The sequence below is a fragment of the Polypterus senegalus genome, chromosome 7 (assembly GCF_016835505.1).
Source record: "Polypterus senegalus isolate Bchr_013 chromosome 7, ASM1683550v1, whole genome shotgun sequence".
Taxonomy (NCBI): domain Eukaryota; kingdom Metazoa; phylum Chordata; class Cladistia; order Polypteriformes; family Polypteridae; genus Polypterus; species Polypterus senegalus.
This window is the reverse complement of record NC_053160.1, coordinates 143,628,594-143,652,249: the sequence shown is the minus strand read 5'-3', so window position 1 is coordinate 143,652,249 and position 23,656 is coordinate 143,628,594. Positions and strand designations below refer to the sequence as shown.

Here is a 23,656-nt window from a genome sequence, read left to right as displayed (position 1 = left end):
ACATCAAAATTGTATCACTACGTTTATAATGGAAATAGGCCAGTGGGTTTCATGTCAGAAAACCAGAACAAAGAAAAGGTCTTGCAGACTGGTGGGAAGAATTCTTAAAGTACAAGGGAGAAATATAAATGTGAGATAAAGATTATGCAAAAACACAGTTGACACTGGATGTGAATAGACAGTGCTTCAGAATTTGTAATCCATAAGTATCTAGAGTATATGCCTTGCCACTATACTGTAGTTTTCCAACAAGATTTTATTAACTTGGGGCCTTCCTGAACAATTAGCATGGAGACAGGGGGTAAGGAGCACATCAGGTAAGCTGATTTGTGTTTACATTTAAATAAAATGAAGTTATGTAATGTTCTAAATTATTGTTATGGCACTGCAGTGTGTGGAAGATTAGACTTGGGAACCCTGCAAAAGGATTAGACCAAAAGAAGTGACAGTCTGTTGCAAAATTTCTGGTCTCGGTCAGTCTTGGCCAGAGTGAAGAAGCGACATCATACACGTTGCCGAATTCTGAGTTATTGCTCTACCAATTATTTGAGTGTGCGGAAACTGTACTGTTCCGTATTCATACCTGTATTTCTTAAAAAAAAACTTACATCTTACATGTAATTTTCAATTTGAATTCATACCAGCATTTCTATAAGAAAAGTTACATCTAATGCCTCACTTTCAAATAAAATATGTTTTGCAGTTTAAGAAGCACTGTTTTTTATGCAGGTATTGTCAATCTTGGGTCACAGAGTTGCATGACAGAGGAAGATGAGTCTAGGTTTTCGTAATGTAGTAGTCTAGGAAAATACAGGTACTTTATTACTGTATAGAGAAGGCAGGTACAGTCTCAACTTTGTTCAAAATAGGATCTGTTACTTCAGCTCTCAAACACACGAGATAGGTGCCACGACGCATGCAATCTTCGCACTTTACCTCTTATCTTCAGAACAGAAGAACACCAGCTGTTCGGAGTCATGGCTGTGGTAGATGAGGAGATTGCGAGGAAGAATAGGTCAAAGCCTGATGTTAAATGTTCTAAACATCATGCAACAAGTATGGTACGCAGTAAGCCTGATCCTGCAGAGAGCAACCAATTACTTTGCTCTTGGCTTACTGTTTACCAGACGCAGCAGAGCAGCTATGTGGCTGTGTTTTCGCAGCTGTTTTAGAGATGGCGAATCGCCAGCAACCTCGGTCACATATGGAGGAAATAAATAATTTGTTACAATGAAATTTCCATTATAATGAAATATTTTGATGGTCCCATGAATTACGTTACAATGGGATTCCACCTGTGTATGTATATAGTGTATACACAGTGTATAAATATACAGTATATATATGTATATATATTAGTGCTCTGGTGTGGTTATTTTGAGTTGTTTTATGACAGTCCAACTGGATGATGATCTTATACTGTTTGTAACATGTTTTGTGCTACACAACTGGATGTTTTATTGTCAGCTAGATTTTTTAAAATTGATTTTAATTACAAATTTTATAAAATCTTATTGCTTATTGGAAAGAAGTCTGAACTGATAAAAATCTGTATCTTGTTTTAGTCTATTAGTCTATTAGTAAAATTCAAATGTCAAATATTTATTTTTGGCAAAAAAAATCCCTTTAAATAAATTATAATGTGTTTGCTAGAGCTTTCTCTTTGAAATATTATTCTTAAGTTTGTCCATGGGATTCTGTGATCCTAACGTTCAAATACAAGTGAACGGCCCGTCTTTTTCTAATTAAACAATGGCGTTCCATTCACTCCATCTGTTGTATCCATGCTTTTTTGGGTTGTGCTTTTGATTTTACTCTGTGATACATCTGTATCAAACTGTTAAGTGAAGTCAGCATGGCATTTGATTAATCATCTTCTGTAAGATTATTTCTTTATGAAATGTTTCATTGATTGACTCTGGATCATAGGAAGAGAGTTTGCTTATGGCAAAAAAGCAACAGGTTATAGTTGCATTAATCTATTTCACACATATGCAAATGTAAATCAATCAATTGTGCTGTCACATTGTCTTTGAACTGAAATAACAGAAGCGACCATAGCTGTGTTGTGCTTCAGTAATGTTAAGAAGAAAAAGTGTGTGCCAATATAAACTATAGAGATTACTCTTATCACCATCTACCTTTAATAAACATTTTCTGGTTTACCCAAGTTAGCCAGTTACCTCTCAAATCTTCTTTCTCCAATTTCCACCTTCCTTCAGTGTGAGACACAATCTTTTCATATCTTCTGACTCAAAGCACCTCCAACCACATGTTCTGGGCCTGCCTCTGGGCCTCACCTCATCCACCACCAACCTTGGTGCTCCTCTTCACCCAAACACCCCTTACCTTTTCCTCCACATGCCCAAACCAAATTCATTTATTTATCCTCAGCACAATGCCTACCAAGTCTTTGTTTTAACTCTTCATTCATTTTGAGCTCATTATGTAACACTCATTTAATCATTTGCTTCTCCATTCTTTCCATCTCTTTTGATGTTCTGCTTCAGTCTGCCATGTCTTACTATCATAGAATATACTATTCCTCAAACATCTTTTGTAAGAACTACCCTTGTGTATTTGTGAAAGACAGCTGCTTTTGCTAAAAAGAAAGACATGTAATTTCAAAAACATAAACCTGTCAATAAGCATGTCACAGTAATGTTACGTTATCTTGCCACCATTGCTGGCTTTAACATCTTATCCAGTATTTTTAGAATTAGCTAACCATCAATAAGCTACTGTAGTGTGTTCAGTGCTCTGCGATCAGCTCTGCAGAAGGCGTACAGCAGTCTCCTATGAGGGACGTGACTCTGTGAAATTGCAGATGGCTTTGAAAATAGATGAGTCTTTCCTCAATGTGACAGTGCAACCAATGGGTCACACATCCCCATCAGTACCCCAAAGGAATTTGACATGGATTATTAAAACTGAATGGGATTTCACTCCATTTTACTACAGGCTATAACCGATGAACACCTGCAGTGGTAAGTTTGTCGTTTCAGTTAAATTGAAGGCTGACATTTGTGGGAAAAAAATATCATGCTGTAAAATGACACTTTAAGGAAGATGCATAAAGCAAACATACTTTATTAACATTTATTGACTTAAATGTGAACAGAATGGCATAGTTAAAGTGCTCCACACATGTCACACTGTCCGGCTTCTAAATCCAAAGATACCAATAATCGTGGGGTTAGTGAGATGAGCCTTTAGTGCTTCTGCTAGCAGCTAACATTGTATAGTCTGCAGGTTGGTGTAAGTGCAAGTAATTAGGCGAGTTTGTCATTTGTGAGTCTTTTGCAACAACAACCTTCCAGCTTAGTTGACAAATAACAGCTAAATAATTTGGCTCACCATGCTCATATCCTTTGAAGCCATATAACTGCCAAATATACAAGGACTGTTTCTTCTTAGCCACACATTTGTGCATCTGTGCTTTTGTACATTAACCAAAGTATTTTTGTTACAATGTACAGCTATTAACAATGATGACTTCCTGCATCCAAAATGAACAGGAACTGCAGAAAAGCAATGTTGACTTATTCAGGTAAAAATTGTGATGCTCAACACCTGGTAATAACCCTGTTTACCGGTAATGTTTAAAGAAACGTAAGAATTTTACATATTGCCAAAACCTATGGGGGCAAGTAATAATTCAAACCAAAGAGACCTGCCAATTAACAGCATCCATGTGCCTGTATTTCTTTCCTGAACTTCTAGTTATAAATAAAAATGAACTTCGTATGGGAGAGTACTTTGCTAGCGCAAATTTATAGAGCCAGATATAGAAGGCTTTTCCTATGTAGTATCCTTCATATATGAAGCCATGCTTAATGTCTGAAATGGCATCCACATCCTCCTTAGCTGTGAGTTAATGTATGTACCTAATAAAATATTGCCATCTATGTACACATTGACAAGATGTACATCTAAGCAGGCAACGTCTATCAACAGTTATATCCACATCAATGCCCATGTACAGTTAAATCCACAATAAATATATTAAATATATGCAAGTTAATGGAAAAAAAGAAACATTGGTCAGTGTCAATGAAAGTCCTGAAATCCCTCTGAAAATCTCAAACAAACTTTGGCATAAATTGAGTGATATTTTTTCAGGTGAAAGTAGCAGAATGTCAATGTTTAATGCATAACAAAGTTTATCGTCAGACAGTGACATACTTTCTATATTTTGTGTAGGCTTCCAAGAGTCTGAACTTTATCCCACATGTGGAGGTTAAGGTCACTCAAGAAAAATCTGTCATATCTGTTAAAAGCATTAACATCTCAAGCCATTCCACATCAATTGAGATTTATATTTACATTTTTATATTTATTTGCTTAACAGATGCTTTTATCCAAAGCGACTTACTAAAGAGGTAAACATAATCGAGTAATATTAGACTAGGGCCTGTTTGTTCAACAAGTATAGTAGGACTGGTAACAAAACTTGATTGGCACAAGTAAAAAGATGTAGTAACTAATACAATTTCAGTCATAGACTAATAAAGCAATTTAACTTAATGTAACAACAAATCAACCAACAATATGAAAGATCAATTCGACAGATATTCACAGAACAGATGGGTTTTCAATTGCTTCTTAAGTACATTGAGGAAGTCAGCAGTTCAAATGGAGATGGGCAACTCGTTCTACTAAGTAGGAACTACACAGGAAAAGAGTCTGGATTGAGACTTGATACCATGTAGCATCATCAGACTCTGCATCATCAGACTGTCTTCCCTGGCAGATCTGAGTAGGTGAGAAGGGGCATAGCACCTCACCTGTGTCTCCATATTTGCATGTGCTGTCGGCAAACATCAGGGATTTGAACTTAATGCATGCTGCTACATGGAGCCAATGTAGTGACTTGAAGAGAGGAGTGAAATGTGCCCATCTCAGCTGGTTAAATACAAAGTAGGCTGCTGTATTCTGGACCATCTGCAGTGGTTTGATAGCACATGTGGGTGCTCCTGCCAGAAGTGAGATACAGTAATCCAGACATAACAAGACCAAAGCCTGCACCTGAAGTTGTGCTGCATATTCCATTAGATAAGGTCTGATCTTGCGGATGTTTTAGAGCATGAATCTGCATTAATGAGAAACAGTAGAAATGTGGTCAGAAAGAGATAGCTGCTCATCAATCACCACCCCAAGGTTGCATACTCATGTGGCAGGGGTTAGTGATAATGAGCCAATTTGTACAGAGGTAGTGAGCTGAATAGACTGGCTGGCCACAATCACAAGAATCTCATTTTTTGCCAGGCTGAGCTGTAGATGGTGGTCCTTCATCCAGGTAGAGATATATAATGTGTTATCCGCAGGAGATAACGACAGGTACAACTGTGTATAGCACTGATAAGAGAAACCATGGGATTGATGACAGAGCCCAGCAAGGTGGTAAACAGAGAAAAAGGAGGAGGACCCAGCACCATTCTTGGGGCATCCTTGTCCATGTCTGGTGCACCCTTGACAACTCTCCTTGCCAGGACACACTGTAGAATCTTCCCAAGACTCAAACCATTTTATAGCAGTCCCAGTGGTACCCATGGTCAGAGAGGGTGGTAAGAAGGAGTTCCTGGTGGACCATGTTGAAGGTGGATGAGAGATTTAGAAGGATCAGGACCGATGATGTGTTTGTTGCTCTAACAAATCGTAGCTGGTTGCCCACAGTCAGTTGAGCCGTCTCAGTCAAGTGGTTCCTCTTAAAGGTGGAATGGTTGGTATCAAGATATCCATTCTGTACAAGGAAGGAAGAGACCTGAACTGAAACATCACATTCAAATGTTTTGGAAAGGAAGGAAAGGAGAAAGACAGACCTGTAATTGTTAACTTTGGATGGATCGAATATTGGTCTTTTGAGAAGTGGGGTTATCAGAGTATGTTTGAAGATGATAGGAAATTTGCCTGAGCTGTGTGAGGTGTTAATGATATGTGTAATTGCAGGAATGAGCAAAGGGGAGATTTCCTGAACGAGATGTTAGAGGATAGGGTCAAGTGGACAGGTAGTAGGGAGATTGGAAAGAAAGTCAGAAACATCAGGGGCAGAGCATGGAGAGAATGTGGAGAATGTTGGGTGATGCTTGGGAGGAGGTATTGATGACAAGGTTTTTGATAGCATCAATAATGTTCATAAACTGTTCCAACATGTTCATACAGTGTCTGAGTATTCACTACTGTGCTTTTCTCTTTGAAAAATGTTTCATACAGACAGATCAAGGATTCACTCAAGCAATTTTTAATACACCTGACATTACAAAATTTGCTTTAGAATTTAACATTTTGGCAGAAAGATTTTCCTAAGGGTTGGTTCTTGTCTTTTAAGTAATTTTCATAGTGAGAAAAGCACTATATGCATATTATTATTATTATTATTATTATTATTATTATTATTATTATTTCAAATTTTGTCATAACTGGAACACCCCCAGTAGTGACTAAAAGCATTTTACTGATGCAGACTCCTGGCTGTTCAAAGGGTTTTGGCCACATTATTTTGGGGTATGTAAGGCTTTTAACCCAAAAGCTCTTCTTCATCCACACATGATTAAAAAAAAAAGCAGCAGCTTCTCATAAATTATTAAGATTCACATTCTTACCGAGAGTGTCATTGAGTGTTAAACTTTGTTCAGCAGTTCTCAATGATACAGGCACACAGTTAATCCTCATTGTGAGTGTTTCTTTGTTCATTAAACCATCAAAAACATTTCCTACTTCCCAAATAAATAATTCCCTGGTCACTGAAAAGCTTGACATATTTAGGCAACTTCATTATTTGCTTCTATTTCATAACTCTTATCAGATACTTAAGATGGTGTGTTTCTTATTTAGTATCTCATATGATTGCCAGTGCTATTGGTCTTGTCTTTGAAGGTTGGAAGTAAGATGTTAGATGATCTGAGACAGCATTAGGAAAGAGACCTTTCAATCAAATGTACAGGTAAAGAATTGGAATCATTCATTCACAAAATGTCATTCTGTGCTAAGCAGGAAACAATTCATCTCAACATTGTGCACTATCTGCACTTATCTCGATGTAGGTGATCTGAAGTGTACCCTACCCAGACCAAGACCCCAACTTTCAGCAATGTTGTCAGCATGTGCCTCGCTCACTTATATATTTTGGGATTGTCTCACACTCAGACATATTTGGGTAAAAACATATGCCTACCATTTAGATACTTTCAGAGCCACTATTGCCTCCGTTATACTTATACCAGTGCTTAGAAAATTACTGGAATGGCATAGTATAATAAAGTGAAAAATCAATTATGATATCTTATACTACATTGCTCATTCCTTGCCTCAGGAATAATCTCAATCCAATTATTATAAAACATATGGAAAAGGGGCTCCAGTTACTAATTTGAATTCAGAAAAATAAATAAATAAATGAATGAATAAATAAACAAATCCATTCTTAGAACCATACAAAACTTTTTTTTTAGAATTTGGTAGGAATTTACTACAGTAATGTTGGCCTTAAGTGAGAATGCTGAATTGCTGTTGATCATGTGGTCGCTTAAATGGGTTGTCTGCTTTTATTTCATAGATATCCAGATGGGATGGGTGTTGTTTTGAATTTGAATTTAATGTAAAATTGGGTCATTCATTTTATGTCTAATTATTTGGCAGATTACTTATTATAATGTATTTTTATAAAATTAATAAAGGTAGAAAGAACCATGCAAACCAACAGGCATAAACATATCAGCCTTTGCATTTTTACCTTGCCATTTAGAACTAGTGGTAATTAATTAAATGCAATCAGCAGTCCTACCTTCATAGTCTGTGTTGTGGTGAAAATGTGTCTCACTGTGTGTCCAGTCTGTCACAAAACATTAGTGTTAACATCATCTCAAAGAACACAAGCACCTGGTCGATTTTATTCATAAATGATTTTACTGTGCACTTTTAAAACATATTTAACTCAGATTAGTTTTGTTTAATAGCAAATGCTCCCAAAACATAACATGGCCAGGTAGACTGTGTCATCCCAGAGGGAAATTTATATATAACCGTGAAGTGTACATACACCCGCTTTAAATGTCACACATCCCATCTATAATAAACAGTGACTCCCACAGCAGTACATACTATATCAAAAATAAATACCAAATATCAAATTAATCATAGTTTCTCATAATCGGTAGTATGTTGTATCTTTTACATTTTTATATTTGTGTGAAGCCATTTTGTGTCATTGCTTTCCTTTGCCATTTTGTATTGTATTGACATGGGCACTGCTATGTTGGCAGTGTTGTAACCATAGTATGGGTATGCGATGATTTGCTTTTCTTATACATTTTTTACAGCTTTGCTTTTCATTTTTCCTTGGAATTTTTAGTTCATTTAAGGGCTTTAAAGGTTGCTCTATCTTAGGTTGCCATCAGTTTTTTGGGAAAAAAAATAGTTTAAGGATGTTCAAAACTAAAATATTTTGTTTTTCTGTGGCACTACCATTTCAGCTTGGTTATGTACTCTAGCTAGTAAAATTGCTGTCTGAACAGCCAGAGGTCAGGTGCCATAATGTCACAACTTAGATTGCATATACAGTAGGTTAGCTCAATAACTTCATCATTATTCAAGTTTGCAGATAGAAACCCTAATTGCTGCTAGCTAATTTTTGCTTGTTATTTTCCTGGTGAAGGTTGTGTGCTTTGATTCTTTTGACTTTGAATTTTTGGAACTACTTTTAGTTTTCGACTTGGATTTTTGGTTAAAAAAACTTATCACAACTTTTGACATTTCTTCTCTCGATCCTGCTTCATAAAAATCTTTTTCAGTTCTTTCTGTTGTAGATTATGTAGGCACTGCCATTTTGTCTTTATTTTATTGGCTGCTGCCATATTGTTTTGGTTACCTTTTCCATTGCTGATCATGTGTTTAGATGTCAATGTATGGCATCATAGCTAATTTCCTATTGAAGTTGCTGGCTTGCAGCTCTCTGTATCCAAGGCTTTTGAATTTATATAAAAATAAGCAATAGTTAGGACAAGCTTGTTCAAGTCAAAACTCAAAACAACCCTTACTGTCAGAATTTAAAGAGAGATTGAACAGGCTAAGCAATACTTACAAAAAACAGGGAACTGAAAAATGAACAAGCAAGAGGTTAATGTCTAATCAGTGGTGTTGAGGCAACACAGGCCTTATAAATGCTGAGCCAGGGTGCCCACTTCTTTGTGGTCAACATTATGAAGACAAGTAAAATAATTTGCAGAATTGCCATAAAACACAAAATGATTAAAAGACAGCACAAGGCTATAAAAAACATGCAATATATAAAGAAAGAAATTAAAACATATTCAAGAAAACGAAACAGTAAATAATTCATATAAAACCATAATTGTCTTAAACAGTAAAGAAAATAAATTCAGGGACTGGCCCTAGGTCAAGCCTGACACAGACTTTTTTAGGATCAATGTTTACTGGAACAGACAACAACAAGAAACAAATCATAAATATTAATGAACAAAGGAGGATTTTAAAATAAGATAAAAGAAACCTTCTTTTGCCAACAAGCCCCCTTCCATTTCCACCCATGTCCCATCCAGCCCCTTATAGGAATGACCAAGAACCACTGATAATGATGCTGGAGCAAGCCAGTGAGAGAGGGGCACAACCCACATGACCTTCCCTGATGCACGGAAATGAGTGGGTAAGTGAGTGACGGTGATTACAAGCCATCCGGCAGTAGACCTGCCACACCACAGAGTGCCATTTAGCTACGACTTTTACTGATTTAGCCGTCTTCTGTACAAATTTCAACATTTTAGTATATTATGAGGATCGCTGTTGATGATCTTGTTCACTATATAAGATAATAGGCTACGTAAAACATATCTACTTATGGAATGTATTTTCTTAGCTGTACTTTACATCTTGTAAGTTATACACTTTCTTTATTGAAATATGGGAACAGCTTTTGTAAATGATTAAAACAACGAAAAAATACATTGCCAACCTAAGATGCATAATATACTACTTCAATTTTAAAAGACAGAAAACAGAAAATGACCATTCCGTAACTGTCAGAAAAGTAAATATAATTGATTCACCCTATAAATCATTTATGATTGGCAAAAAGGTTGTCAGTCATAGGCTGAGGTCAGTGATGAAATATTTTGATTCTCAGAAATTCAGTTTATTAGTTCATTTCACATATTTGCCTAGTGAAGGGTGGTGTCTGCATTTTCAATGTTAGATCAGTAATGACTGTCTTTACTTGCTGTTCATTTATCATGTGATTGCATCCAGGCAGTCAAAGCATGTTTTTACCTACTCATAACGCTTTACATTGATTGTGGGGAGCCTCTTTAACTACCACCAATGTGAAGCATCCACCGGATGATGTGATGAAAGCCATTATTGCACTGGTATACTCCTCACGTATCAAATATTAGGTGGTGAAAGGGTTAGGGAGATAGTTAGCTAGTCAGAGACAGGGGGTGGCAAAGGAGGCCAAAGAGCAGAGGACTCTGGGGCAGGGTTAGAACATGTTCATCATGTTCATCAGATGCATTTGAATATGATACTGCCAGTTGTATCCAGATGGGACTGATAAGCCAAAAAATGCCAGCTCTCTTTCATTTACAGTATTTACATCCTCCAGTAATGTTGCACTATGCCTTATTTTTCATTAGTAATATGAAAGGGCTAAGAATACACTGTTTAGTCAGCCTACCTAAAAAGGGAAAGGAATTTCAGCTTCTGTAAGGACCTTATTATTGTGCTTTTTGACCCCTGAATTTCAATGAACCTCTTGCTTTTTGTCAGCTGGTTTAGACTTTTTAGCTCTCATTTTTCTTTTGCTTTACCGATTGTCTCTTTGATTCCTTGCTTCATTTTAGTATTACTTTGGACTGGTGTTTTTGCAATATTGGCTGTAATATTGCTAAGCAATAAGTTTGTCAGAATTGTGTGTGTGTGTTTGTCTTCCTCTCTTGTGCATTTTGTTGTAATTTAATGAGTATTTTGTGTGTTGATTTTTGTGCAGCAATCAAGAATTACAAGTTGATTATTCTGTTTGTTGTTTTTGTTGGTGTAAAGGGGTCTCAACATAAACACGTACCACTAAAGCTGTGGGACTGTCCCCAGGACTGTGTAAGTTTTAGGAAGGTTCAGTACCGTTCTGTTATACATCTCTTGTTTGAATTTTGGATTTTGTCTCTTGTGTGTCGTTTTTTTCACTTATTGGCTTGATTTTGAAATATGATTGCTGGATCATGGACTGGATTTATTTGCCATTTGGCATAATATTTAGCTCTTGTTTTTAAGGCTTTGATCAATAAATCTTTAAATTTAATAGAACACTGTTTACTTGAGCCAGGGATGTTTCATAGTTCCTCTGTCCCTTTGTCAGGTTTTTCATCCTTGACCTTGTTTTTGGCCTATGCCACATAGCCAACATAAATAATTCACATGGAGTGACATTATGTGTTGCATCAGTGCTGATCATATTGCAACCAGCATAGCAAGTGGGACACAACAAACCCAGAAATACTGGAAAGAAATGCAAATTGGCACCCTAAGCAGTAAACCATGAACACAAAATGTTGCTGACGTGGCATCATTGTCATAATGATTAAAATGAGATTATTACACAGTCTAGTTACTATAAATAAATGATATGTGTAACACCAAACTCTAAAATGTCTCAAATATATGGCATGGTAGAAGTCTTAATCACAGAAAATACAAAGTTTACAGCAACAAGGCAGGCATCCACTCTGAATAGGATACCATCTTTTGGTGGGGCACATTCACAGTGCAAAGTATGTGAGCAATCTAACCTGTATAATTATGAGGCGTGGAAGGAAAAATGATGTAAACAGAGGAAATCCCATGTTTGATGTAGGGAGGATGTGCAAACTCCACACATACATTGATCCAGCTGTCTAGTGAACCAATAAGACTGGTGCTGTGGAGCAGCAGCAATCACCAGTTAGCCATCTTTTGTGCAATATTTAATTTCATTGTCATTATTTTCATAATCTTTTCTTTTTTGTTTTATCATATAAAATCTGTAAATCAGCTAGCATTCAATTAGTAACATCCATCCTTCTATCCATTTTTTCGTCTGGAAGTAGGGAGAGCAAGGAAGGAGATAGCCCTGGACTTAAAGGCAGTGCATCCCACGACATATCCAGGTGCATACATATACAGGGCCAATTAACCTAACATGCACGTATTTGGGATTTGAGATGAAAATGGAGTCCCTGAAGATAATCCACGTCAACACAGCAGGAAACGTGCAATCTCCACATAGACAGTGACTAAACTGGGAATCGAGTCCAGGTCCCAAGAGCTGGTAGACAGCAGCACACCACTAGCCACTGCTATACCCTCCATTTACAAAGTACTAAATGAAATTGAAACTACTGCTTCAGTCCTAGTGCAAAGGACTGAGCTTAATAAAAAGTAATTTCTTCAAACCCCTAGCATCCATTCCTAATGTGTTAAATGTCAGTTATTTTAATTTGCATTATATGTTAATTGTATACAATGCTGTTGTAACATAGCACGCGCCTCATAAATATTTTGCAGAACTTTTTTGGTTATTTACTTTATAGTCATTTTAAAAATGTTTTTGTGGTATTGTGGTGAGTTTTGATTGCACTCAGATATTTGTTAAAAGTTTAGGATTATTTTTGAAGGCACCTGCGTTGTTAAGACCCGTTGCATTACATTCTTTTGCACTGAACTAAAAGTGTGTCTGTCTTCGGAAGGGAAAATCCTGAAATGTAAGCTGCTGACACTTGCTAATTTTACCACTGACCTATTTGCAGACATCTTTTTTCAAAAATCTTGCTGAAGAACCTGGCATTCTTGCATCAGTAATTGGAGTACAGTAGCAACAACGGGATGGTAAAAGCTGTTCTCTGCAGTTGACCTCTTTGGTGCTGGTTCCCGTTTTCAGTCTTTACTCTTTATTTTCACATTTTGTAATGGACAGTGCATTTTCTCACTTAGTCAAACTAGCTAAATCTTGGAGAAACCCTTAATTCTTATTTGGCACCTGCAATGTAAATTACATTTCCCTCCATTTTGCTACATTTTACTCATTTATCATTTATTTAAGTAGATGTCAGATTTTGTTATAAGGTGGAGGCTCTAATGAATTAGGATATGCAGTTTTGTGTCACATTTAACACTTCCTAAGGTGCAAACCACCTCCTTAAATTTGTTTTAGCACTTTTTCAATAGCAAATTGTCTGCATGTAGAAGCCTTTTTAAATGTGTCAAATCAGTGCTTCCTATATAGACTATTTTGCAGACAAATGTGTAATTTTTTTTTTTTTTTGCTGCATCCCCTCTCCCAACATAGATTGTGATTAAGAAAGCCAGGTGTATGTATCTACTGATATAATAATGTTAAGGGCTGATGAAAGATCAAGTAAATCACATTATTTTTTAAATGTTTGTCTAAGTCTGCGGTGGGCTGGCACCCTGCCCAGGGTTTGTTTCCTGCCTTGTGCCTTGTGTTGGCTGGGATTGGCTCCGGCATACCCCCGTGACCCTGTAGTTAGGATATAGCGGGTTGGATAATGGATGGATGGATGTTTGTCTAAGTGAAATTTGTATATTTTCCCTATGTCTGTGTGGCTTTTACCCTAGGTCTTTGATTTTCTTCCCATTTCTCAAAAATGTGCGGGTTAGATAGTAACTCTAAAATGGACCCATAGCTGTGATTAGGGGCATATGCACAAATGTACCCTGCAATGGTTTGGGAACCCATAAAGGACACTTTTTCAGCCTTGCCTTCTACCTTCCATGCTGCCAGGGTAGATGGCAGCAAAGACAACCCTGTACTGGATTGACAGGTTTCTTAATGGATGGATATATGGATAATTAGAAAAATGACAAATGGATTCTCAAATACTGTATACACTGATGTACTACAACTGTATATGATTACAGAATGTCAAGCAGTCACTAGTAAGTTTGATTTCTTAAAAAACCTGAAAGCGCGATAAGTATCTCATGGTGAGTAAACAAATAAAGTTAACACCTGTGTGAAAAATATAAAATACCTAATACATGTCATATGAAAAGAATTTAAAAAATTGACCTGTGCATTAAACGTAACAGAGTAACTAGATATTTAGGCTTAGATAAGAGATTTGTAAACAAGTCTGATATGTAGGTTTAAATTAGAGATTTGAAAACAGAACCATCTGTCTATTTTCTGAATTTACAGGCAACCTAAACATGGCGAGTTTAAAACCCATTTGTATAACTTCTTGCTTAATCCAGTTCAGTATTGAAGGGAATCAAAGTCTTTTCAGAATCATTGTACAAAATTAATCATATCATATACTGTTTAGTCTATCTATCTATCTATCTATCTATCTATCTATCTATCTATCTATCTATCTATCTATCTATCTATCTATCTATCTATCTATCTATCTATACCCTTCAACTTCCTGGACTGTCTGTCCCTGTTAATCAAATGAGGAGAGAAAATGCAAATCTCTGCATGAACAAGGTTGCAGTGCCAAATGGAATCAGCCCTGGGGTACTGAAAACATGTGATAGCCAGGTCTATGGGGTCCTTCAGTACCTGTTCCCCATTTCCCTGAGTTTGTAGAAGGTTTTCCAGCCCTGGTAAACATCCTCTATAGTCTTACTGCCAAAGAAAGGATGCTCCAGTGATCCAAAGGACTTCAGACCAGGTTCCCTTACTTCATACATCAGGAAGACATTTGGGAGTCTGGTCCTGAAACAGTTCCAACTACTGCTTTCAAAACATGTGAATCCTCTGCATTTTACCTATCAGATACAGATAGGCATGGAGGATGCTCTTATCTGCATGCTCCATAGAGCCTACTTCTACCTGGACAAAGCCAACACCACAGTCAGGATAACATTCTTTGATTTTTCCAGTACCTTTAACACCATTCTGCCTCATTGACTGGGGGACAAAGCTCAAGGCTTTTTATCTTGATGCCCCCAAAATCATCTGGATCATAGACTACCCAACCAACAGACAACAGTGAGGCTGATGAACTGGTGGTGTTTAATACTGGAGCACCTTTGTTTTACCCTCTACACTACAGACTTCCAGTACAATTCCACTGCATGCCACCTACAGAAATTTTCAAATGATTCCTCCATTACAGACCGTATTAATAATGGTGACGAATCAGAATACAGGAAGGTTTGTCTATGGCTCCACCTTGTGCAACCACCTGCAACTCAAGATCAGCAAGACAAAAGAGCTGGTGGTCGACTTCCAGCTTGCCAAAGAGCCTCTAAGACCAGTCACCATTTAAAGGGAGGATTTGGAAGTGGTGCCGAGTTACAAATAACTGGGTGTTCATATAAACTGCAAACTGGACTGGTGGTCTGACAATACAGTGACATTGTACAAGAAGGACCAGAGCAGACTGTAATTCATGTGGAGACTAAGATCTTTTCATGTATGCAGCAAGTTGCTGAAAATGATCTATCATTCAAAAGTAGCCAGTGTATTGTCCTATGCTGCAGTCTCCTGGGGAACAACTTGAGCTCAAAAGACCCACAATGCCTGAATAAACTTATGAGGAAAAAAGCTCCATCACAAGACTAACCTTGAACATACTGGAAGCTGTGGAGGGGGTGTTAAAATTGATGCCATTATGAAAAATTCTCACCATCTCCTCCAGAAGGCACTCATTCCACCATTTCTGGAAATCATTTTTGCCTGTTTGTTTCAGGCAATTAAATGCTTCCTCCCGATGCCCCAAACTAAATGCTGCTTATTTTGCAATTTCTGCACAGTTATTTGTTATTGATTGAATGACTGCATTGTGTTATTTGTCCTGTGAGTCTGGAGCTTTGTTTTTTTATGTTTCTGCTGCTGTTTGCATCTAAATTTCCCCTTGGGTTTAATTAAGCTTATCTCATCTAACCTAATGTATCATAGCACCACAGAGTGGTGATGTGTTGCATATTGATTAGCACATCCAAGTAAGAAGAGAAATTTCACTGTACTTCATACATGTGACAAGAATGACCCTGTCAACTTGTAAAGAGAATGAAAGTTAGAAGACCAATTCCCATAGTAACATCAACCGAAACAAATGTGCAGTGGTTGGAAGACAATGCATTTAATTCTAAACCCTAAAAAAGGAAGACAAAACAGAGGCTAGAAATTATGGAGCACTCAATCTTTAACAGAACAGAAGCCTTACTCATAAATGTCACAGAAGACTACTTTTTTGACAGCTACCCAACAGCCAGCTTGACATTAATTTTAGTTCCACACAGAAGAAAAGTTCTGACGCTGGAAGCCATCAGCATTACCAACATTTTGTGAAACTCCCCAGAAACCTGTTTCATGTTAGTAACAGAGAAAGATGTAGAGAGAAATTAAATTCACAGTTCACTTGAAAGCTGGAAGGACATCCAGCTGTCAACATGCAAGAAAAACAATTCCGAAAGACCAAACTTCACAACTTAGAAAACACAAAAAAATGCAGTTCAATATACACGAGTAAAATACATACTTACTGTAGATAAAAGATAGTTGGTGATGCTGACTAAATGAAGCACATTCTGAAAAGACTTTAGGAGTTCGCTAACCCAACAGTCTCAACCTCTAAGTGAGATGACTATTACTTTTTTCAGATGTCTAATTAATTGTTGAGATGGACTGCTGATGAATTCATTTTTTGCTCTTAAATCTTAAAAGTATTAATTTAGATCACTCATTCATTCTCAAGCCCACACAAATTTAGGGTCATGGTAGACTAGAGTACAGTGCACAAGGCAGCAGACGGCTCTAGACATGGTGCTAGTTCGTTGCAGGTTGACGTTAGACCAGATCTGTATTATTTTGTGTACCCAAGCCTCACCACCACTTATCTCGTATAAACAGCAGCCATATGATAGAAAATGAAGCATTAAGTATTGCGTGTGTAATTGTGCAAATGTAAAGTAAGAACATGTGAGTGAAATGAATTTGAAATTACCTTTAAATAGGCAGGAAGTGATTGGAGTTATCATTAAATAATACAACAATTTATTTCTAGAGCTATTTAAATGATTTAAAGTTACCTAAATAATATTTCTAGATATATGTAAATCATTTATAGGCTTCTTGAAATGCATTAAAGATGTCTTACTTAGGAGATAAATTAAACAAGATATATCTTTAGAGATTTAAAGAAATCAATAAATATTTAAACAAGCTTTTAAAAATTTAGAGATATCTCAGATTCATTAACAGATATCTTTAAATATTTCAAGATGTGTTAAATCATTAGAGATATATCTAAATGATAATTTGGATTCCCACAGACTTGGATAAGCCGGTTAGACAAGGAACTGACATAAACACTATTTGAATAACCTTTTTTATTCCAGATTGAATCTTATTATTAATATCCTTTATGATACTGAGCATTGTTACATATATAGGGCGGCACGGTGGCGCAGTGGTAGCGCTGCTGCTTCACAGTTAGGAGATCCGGGTTCGCTTCCTGGGTCCTCCCTGCGTGGAGTTTGCATGTTCTCCCCGTGTCTGCGTGGGTTTCCTCCGGGCGCTCTGGTTTCTTCCCACAGTCCAAAGACATGCTGGTTAGGTGGACTGGTGATTCTAAATTGTCCTGTGGTGGGTTGGCACCCTGCCCAGGATTGGTTCCTGCCTTGTGCCCTGTGTTGGCTGGGACTGGCTCCAGCAGACGCCTGTGTTTGGATTCAGCAGGTTGGAAAATGGATGGATGGATTATATATATAATAATATATACACTACCAGTCAAAAGTTTGGGGATGCCAGAAATTTCCATGTTTTTGATAGAAAATTATACCTTTTTTATCAAGATCCCATTAAAACAATTTTAAAATATAGCCAAGGCATTACTAGTGTTTATAATGGCTATTCCTGTTTGAAAAGACTGATTTTTAAATAATTATTCACAAATGTCGGCAAAGCTCCCTTTTCATCAGCGGTTCATTCAGTGTATTAATGGTTAACTCCCTTAATGGTTAATGGTTAACTCCCTTAGTTTATCCTTAATTAATCCTGTTTAAATGTAAATGGATTATTAGAGAAACCTTTGCAACTGCATTAGCACCTCTGAAACCTGATCTTCTGTTCACTTGTGCTGCGCGGTAATGGCGTTTCTAAAGTTCAGTTCTGGGTTCAAAAGTGGCCAAAATGAAACTGCTTTCTCAAGAAACATGTCAGATGACGTTTTTTATTTTTTTGTGATGAAACTGAAGATTTTATACAAATGTGTCTATTACTGTCTTAGGAGAAGAAGAGGTCTTACCAAAATAGAATAAGAAAGGAAAAGTCCAGATTTAAATATAAGAGCATGAGACCTGAGGGTGTTTAGTTAGAGAAACAAACATCTTTCAGGTCCTCAGGTGTCTTCTTCACTAAATACACACCAAATGCCAGCAACAGAGAAAAGATGGCTCCAGGATGCTGAGCATAATATGCTTTTCCAGTCTTCTTCTGTCCAGTGTCTGTGTTCTTTTGCCCATTTTAATCTTTTGTTTTTTATTTGCCAGTTTCACATATGGCTTTTTCTTTTTCTTTAAAACTGTGCCTCTTGACTAGCATTTTAGAATCATCTGCTGCATTTTGGATTAGGCTTTTTGTTTCTTATAAAGTCTTAAACTATTGTGTTTACTGACACTGGCTCCATGGTCTCATTTATTGAGTCATATTTTCAATCACTCCTCAGAATTAGCACTTTCTTTTTACTTTTTTTTTCTTGTTTTGCTCATTGTGAAGTCATGTTGGATGATACTTTTAATCTTTTACTTCTGTGAAATATATTCAGATTATATTGCATTTGAAATTATTGCAATTTGAAATTATTCAATTATACTGCACTAGCCATGCTACAGGTAAAGGAATAATTTAAAAATATTTGCTATTCCTTGCCCTATGTGTACTTTAAGCTCTTTTCCTCTGTCTCCTCGTGCATCTCTTGACTGTCAAGCATGTTCCCATAAAGCCTGCTTCTCAGACTCCGTCATTATTTTTGAGGTGCCTTCTTCGCCTGCTGTATATTTTATACTGTCTTTCTTTGAAAGCGACTCTCTCAGTGTGCCATCTCTGCCTTTTCTCCTCCTTGTGTGTATCACACTTACATCATCACCAAAGCCAAACTGACCAGTCACACCAAATACAAACTCACACATCAGATTGCTCTCTGGGACTGGGCAAATATACATACTTTAGTGTTTTATTTTACAGTAGATATTTTTGTGTTATATAGGTAAAGTGTTCAGTGCCTATTGACTTCAATTTGTAACTATCCTTTTTGAATTTTTGAAAGTTTTATTTTTTCCAGTACAGGATTACAGGAGATCAGAGACAAATTGGCAGCTTTGCGTTTATTGCAAAAAAAACAGACAACTGCAGAACATACTTATACAAAAAAAAAATACAAATGGCAAGTTTATAAGTGCTTATTAGTCTAGACTACATTACCATTGGGATGCAACAAATTCCAGAATGCTTCGAGAAAACATGCAGATTATGACCAGCGTGTGGTTTGAAAACAGGACTCTTGTGCTTAGAGGCAAAGGAGCTAACCACTGCACCGCCGTGCCATATCGTTTATTTTACAAACCTGCCACACACTCTATGCATAACATGTAAGACTGCAGATGTAGAGTCACATTATGGCAGGGGAGTTTACAAATTTTCTTTCCTTCCTCTATCCAGTAGCAGAAGTTTTGCCCTGTAGTGTTCCCTCACTCTCATTAACTTTGTGAACAGAAAGCATACTCTATAGACTTTTAATAGTAAATAAACAGAGTTTGCAGTCATTTATTTATTTACTGCTCCATTCTCATTCATTCCATACTGGATTAACAGAATGTCAACTGTTTAAAACAGCTAATTTTATCATTTTAGTTACTTGCATAGTCTTACTGAAAATATATTTGTAGGTGGATTTTTACTGCCAGAGTTTAGACATTCCATTGTAGTGTTAAAAGATGATGCCTGCAATCAGCGGGTAAAACTTTAAAAAAAGAGCAGATGAAACCTATCTTTTCTTTTTTGTATTATCAGCCAGTACTCTTACATTCACAGCAGCAGTCTTCATCTTCACAGAATCATTAGGAATGTAAAATCTGGGCCTCTGTTTTGATGTCTTCCCCTTGCAAACAGTCTGTTTGGCTGTCTGTGAGCTTTAATTAAGACATGTTCAATGGCAGGCCTCCCCTGCTGTGTCACAGACCAGCGATCAGACACTTTCAGATGGTCCAGCCCATGACTTTGACCTTCTGCGCAGTCCAGTGTTCCCAGGGGAACCGTTCAGCTCATGAGCTCTGATTTCACACTTCTCGCCTCTCTTAACAATGACAGGGAGACAAAGCCCTTTAGAGCAGGCAGCGTGGGGACTTGTTTAAATTGGAAACTAGAGAGGTGTCAAGGAACAAGGTTATGGGCTACAGAACATTGCTTTTAATAAAGAGCTCACAGCTCCGGTTCAGCACGAAGAGGTCTCTCCCCCAGTACAATTAATTGAGGCATTTATCTGGAGTACCACTGGCATGTCTCACAGAAAATATGATAAATATCCACTAAACAAATACTAAGCTGGGGAAGAAGACTTCATCTCTTCAACTGCCCATGATTTTTACATTCTCCAATTACCATCTGCCTACAATTTATAATGCATAATGTCTAATTGTTGGCAACCTTTGAATTAAAACTGTATTTGCCTTCAATTTAATTTTTAATGGCCTGTAGCATTTCATTACTCACAGTAGTTCAGAATGATTTTGCCCCATCAGTTCAGTTAAAAATGGTGTAGATAAATTCCTGTTCGCAACAGAAGCAGGATGGCATATACTACAGTGATCAAAGTAGATATCTTTTTACACTTGTGGCATATTTTTGTACAGCAACTATTTGAGGGCACACTATTTGAGCTTGCAGTATGTATTTAAAATGATATGATTTGTGAGCTTCCACACACCTATCAAGAGTAGCACACACACAATTTATGTAATAATGGAGTAGATGTTACCTTTTTCCATCCTTTATCAATTCTATACAATCCAGTTCAGTGTTGATGGGTTGCAGCTTAAAGCAGCTACAGTGGGTACAGGGTAGGAATGAACTGTGGACAAAGAGCCATATTTGTAGTTTCTTTTAATTAACATACACCTAACGTGAACTTTTAATTGCAGATTCAATAGAAATAGAATCACACAGCACCCTTTTTTATCAGATAACCTACAAGATTTCAACATTCTTTCAGTGTTCAAATCGAAGCTAAAAACATGTCTGTTTAGTCAGACCTGTAAGTAAACATTCAGAATTTACAATGAAATCTACACGTCTGTTTGTCTTTTGTCTCTTCTTTAAAATCATTGTTTTGCTTCATGATTCAATCATGCTTCAGCTTCAGCTCATGGACAGATGATGTGACATTCTACTTAAGTAATTTCTGATAAAGATCTGAATTTGTTGTTCCTTCACTTATGGAAAGTTGTGCAAGTGCTGAGACAGCAAAGCATCCGCCATATCATCATTCTGCCAGCGCCATGTGTGATTATTGTTATGATGTTCTTACTGTGAAATACTATGTTTGCCTTATAGCAGACATAATGGAACCCATATTGTCCAAGAAACAAAACCTTTGTCCCATCTGTAGTTCCAAAAGGGTCTGGAGGTCATTCAGGTGCTTCCTAGCAAATGAGACAAGCATTTATGCCTTTTTTTCATTAGCAGTGTTTTCTGCGTTATCACAGTACAACGTCTTTCAGTTTCTGGTTCTCTGAACACTAAAAAAACATGCCGTTTTTAATTACATTTTTGCATTTTTTTAAAGTATGTGTTTTCAAGACTTTTACATGCACAGTATATGAATGAAATTTAAAAATGAGTATACAACTGCAACATCTTCTTATATAATATACTGCTGTGGCTGTTTGTCTGTCCAGGATTTTAAATCACATGTAACTCGCAAACCGTTTGACCTATTGACCTAAAATTTGGTACCCATATACTACGTGACGTCTGCTATTCGCTTTTGGGGTGATAATTGACCTCCACGGTTATTCCTCTTTTTATTTTTATTTTAACTTATTGTAAAATCAACTCTCAGCAGCGGCCGGCAGGGCGGCCATGCAGCGCATGCATACGGGCACCATTCTCACCCGTACCACCTTCGCCGTCACTTCCCCAGCCTCTTCATATCTTAAATCATTTTTGAGGCAGATTGAAGACTCATGCCAGCTTAAGTGAAAAATTAAAGAAAATGCACTAAGTAAGTGCAACACAAAAATTAACTTGATCAGTTTTAACGGGAAAAGATGCTGACAAAAGAAGAGAAGAAGCGGGTCGCTAGGGTGGAGAAAAGAAGAGCTGTTCAGGAAGCAGCAAGCACATCAACCTCTGAGCAAACGAATGCTAAATGTACAGAGAAAGAGGATGAAAACTAGGAATGCTGAAGTGTATTAATTGCATGTTATCGTGCAGTGCGCCGTTACTGTTTTATTAATATAGCATGTTTTCATACAAATGATGTTGCTCAAAGTGATTTGCAAGGTGAATAAAGAAAAATATAACAATAAGATTAGGCAATACTAAGTAACAAAGAATAAAATAAGGTCCAATGGCCAGGAGGACAGAAAAAAAAAACTCCAGAGGGTTGGAGAAAAAAAACAAAATCTGCAGGGGTTCCGAGGCCACAAGACCGCCCAGCTCCCACTGAAGTTACCTTCTCAACACACCTATCTGTTATGATAAATGCCACACCATGTTATGAGGACTTCTTTCCATACAATCCGTAGTATTGATGGCATCCTGTAAGGAAACACATGGAAGGTTTTCTTGGTGTGGTACAATTCTTGGTACATTGCTCACAGAAGCAGTAGCACACCGCTCTCTCTCTGACTTCTGAGCTGTACATTTTCAGGAGCACTCGCAGCATTACAGATACAATACTATTCCATGAATTCATCAAATGTCAGGTTAAAGACGCCTACACCAACACAGAGTTTCATAATCCAAAAGTGCCATCTAAATCGTCTTTCTCCCACATTCCGATGCTTGCTTTGAACTTCAGCAGGTCATCTTCACAATGTCTATATGCCTAAATGCATTGAGTTGCTGCCAAGTGATCGGCCGATAACAGGCAACTGAACGGGTGTACCTAATAAAGCGGCCAGTGAATGTATATTGCATGTTTTCTCTCAGGCAAACACACATACCAGAACTAATAATAAAAAAAAATGTACATGGGGTATATCCTACTAGCTTTACCTGATTACATTTGCCACTGCTAAAACCAGTGCTGGACTCCTTATCATGCGCCACGCTGTTTGTATATGCACACACATGCAAACAAACACACAAACATATATATAAAAACAAGAATTGTACATGTCGAGAATGTAAAAGGCTAGTAAGAATGGTGTTTTGAGTTTTTGAGTACATTACAATTCAAAATGCACCTAAAATAGGCTTCATTTTTGATCTAGTGTAATTCTCCTCTCAGGAAACACAGATAACGTCAGCGTTATATTCAATGAATTTTATATTTGATTCCCTTCAGTACTTTCCATTGATCTCCCATTCTTTGCTAATTTCTGTTGTACCACAGTACACTCAAGGTTTCAGCTATTAATTCAAAAATATAACGACACAAACAAAAAGCCACAACTTGATGCCTCTTTAACTGCCTGA

At 37.1% G+C, this 23,656-nt stretch overlaps 1 protein-coding gene and 1 long non-coding RNA gene across 8 annotated transcripts in view; one reads left to right on the top strand and one right to left on the bottom strand.

Annotated features, from left to right (window-relative positions):
- Positions 1 to 23,656, top strand: part of mctp1a (multiple C2 domains, transmembrane 1a) — a 934,223-nt gene that overhangs the window by 562,022 nt on the left and 348,545 nt on the right. The gene's annotated exons all lie outside the window — the stretch shown is intronic.
- On the bottom strand, positions 3,073 to 23,207 carry LOC120532889. The gene is made up of 2 exons (XR_005634402.1): positions 22,702 to 23,207; positions 3,073 to 5,743 (listed from the first exon to the last, which is right to left on the bottom strand). It is a non-coding gene; the product is annotated as an uncharacterized LOC120532889 (long non-coding RNA).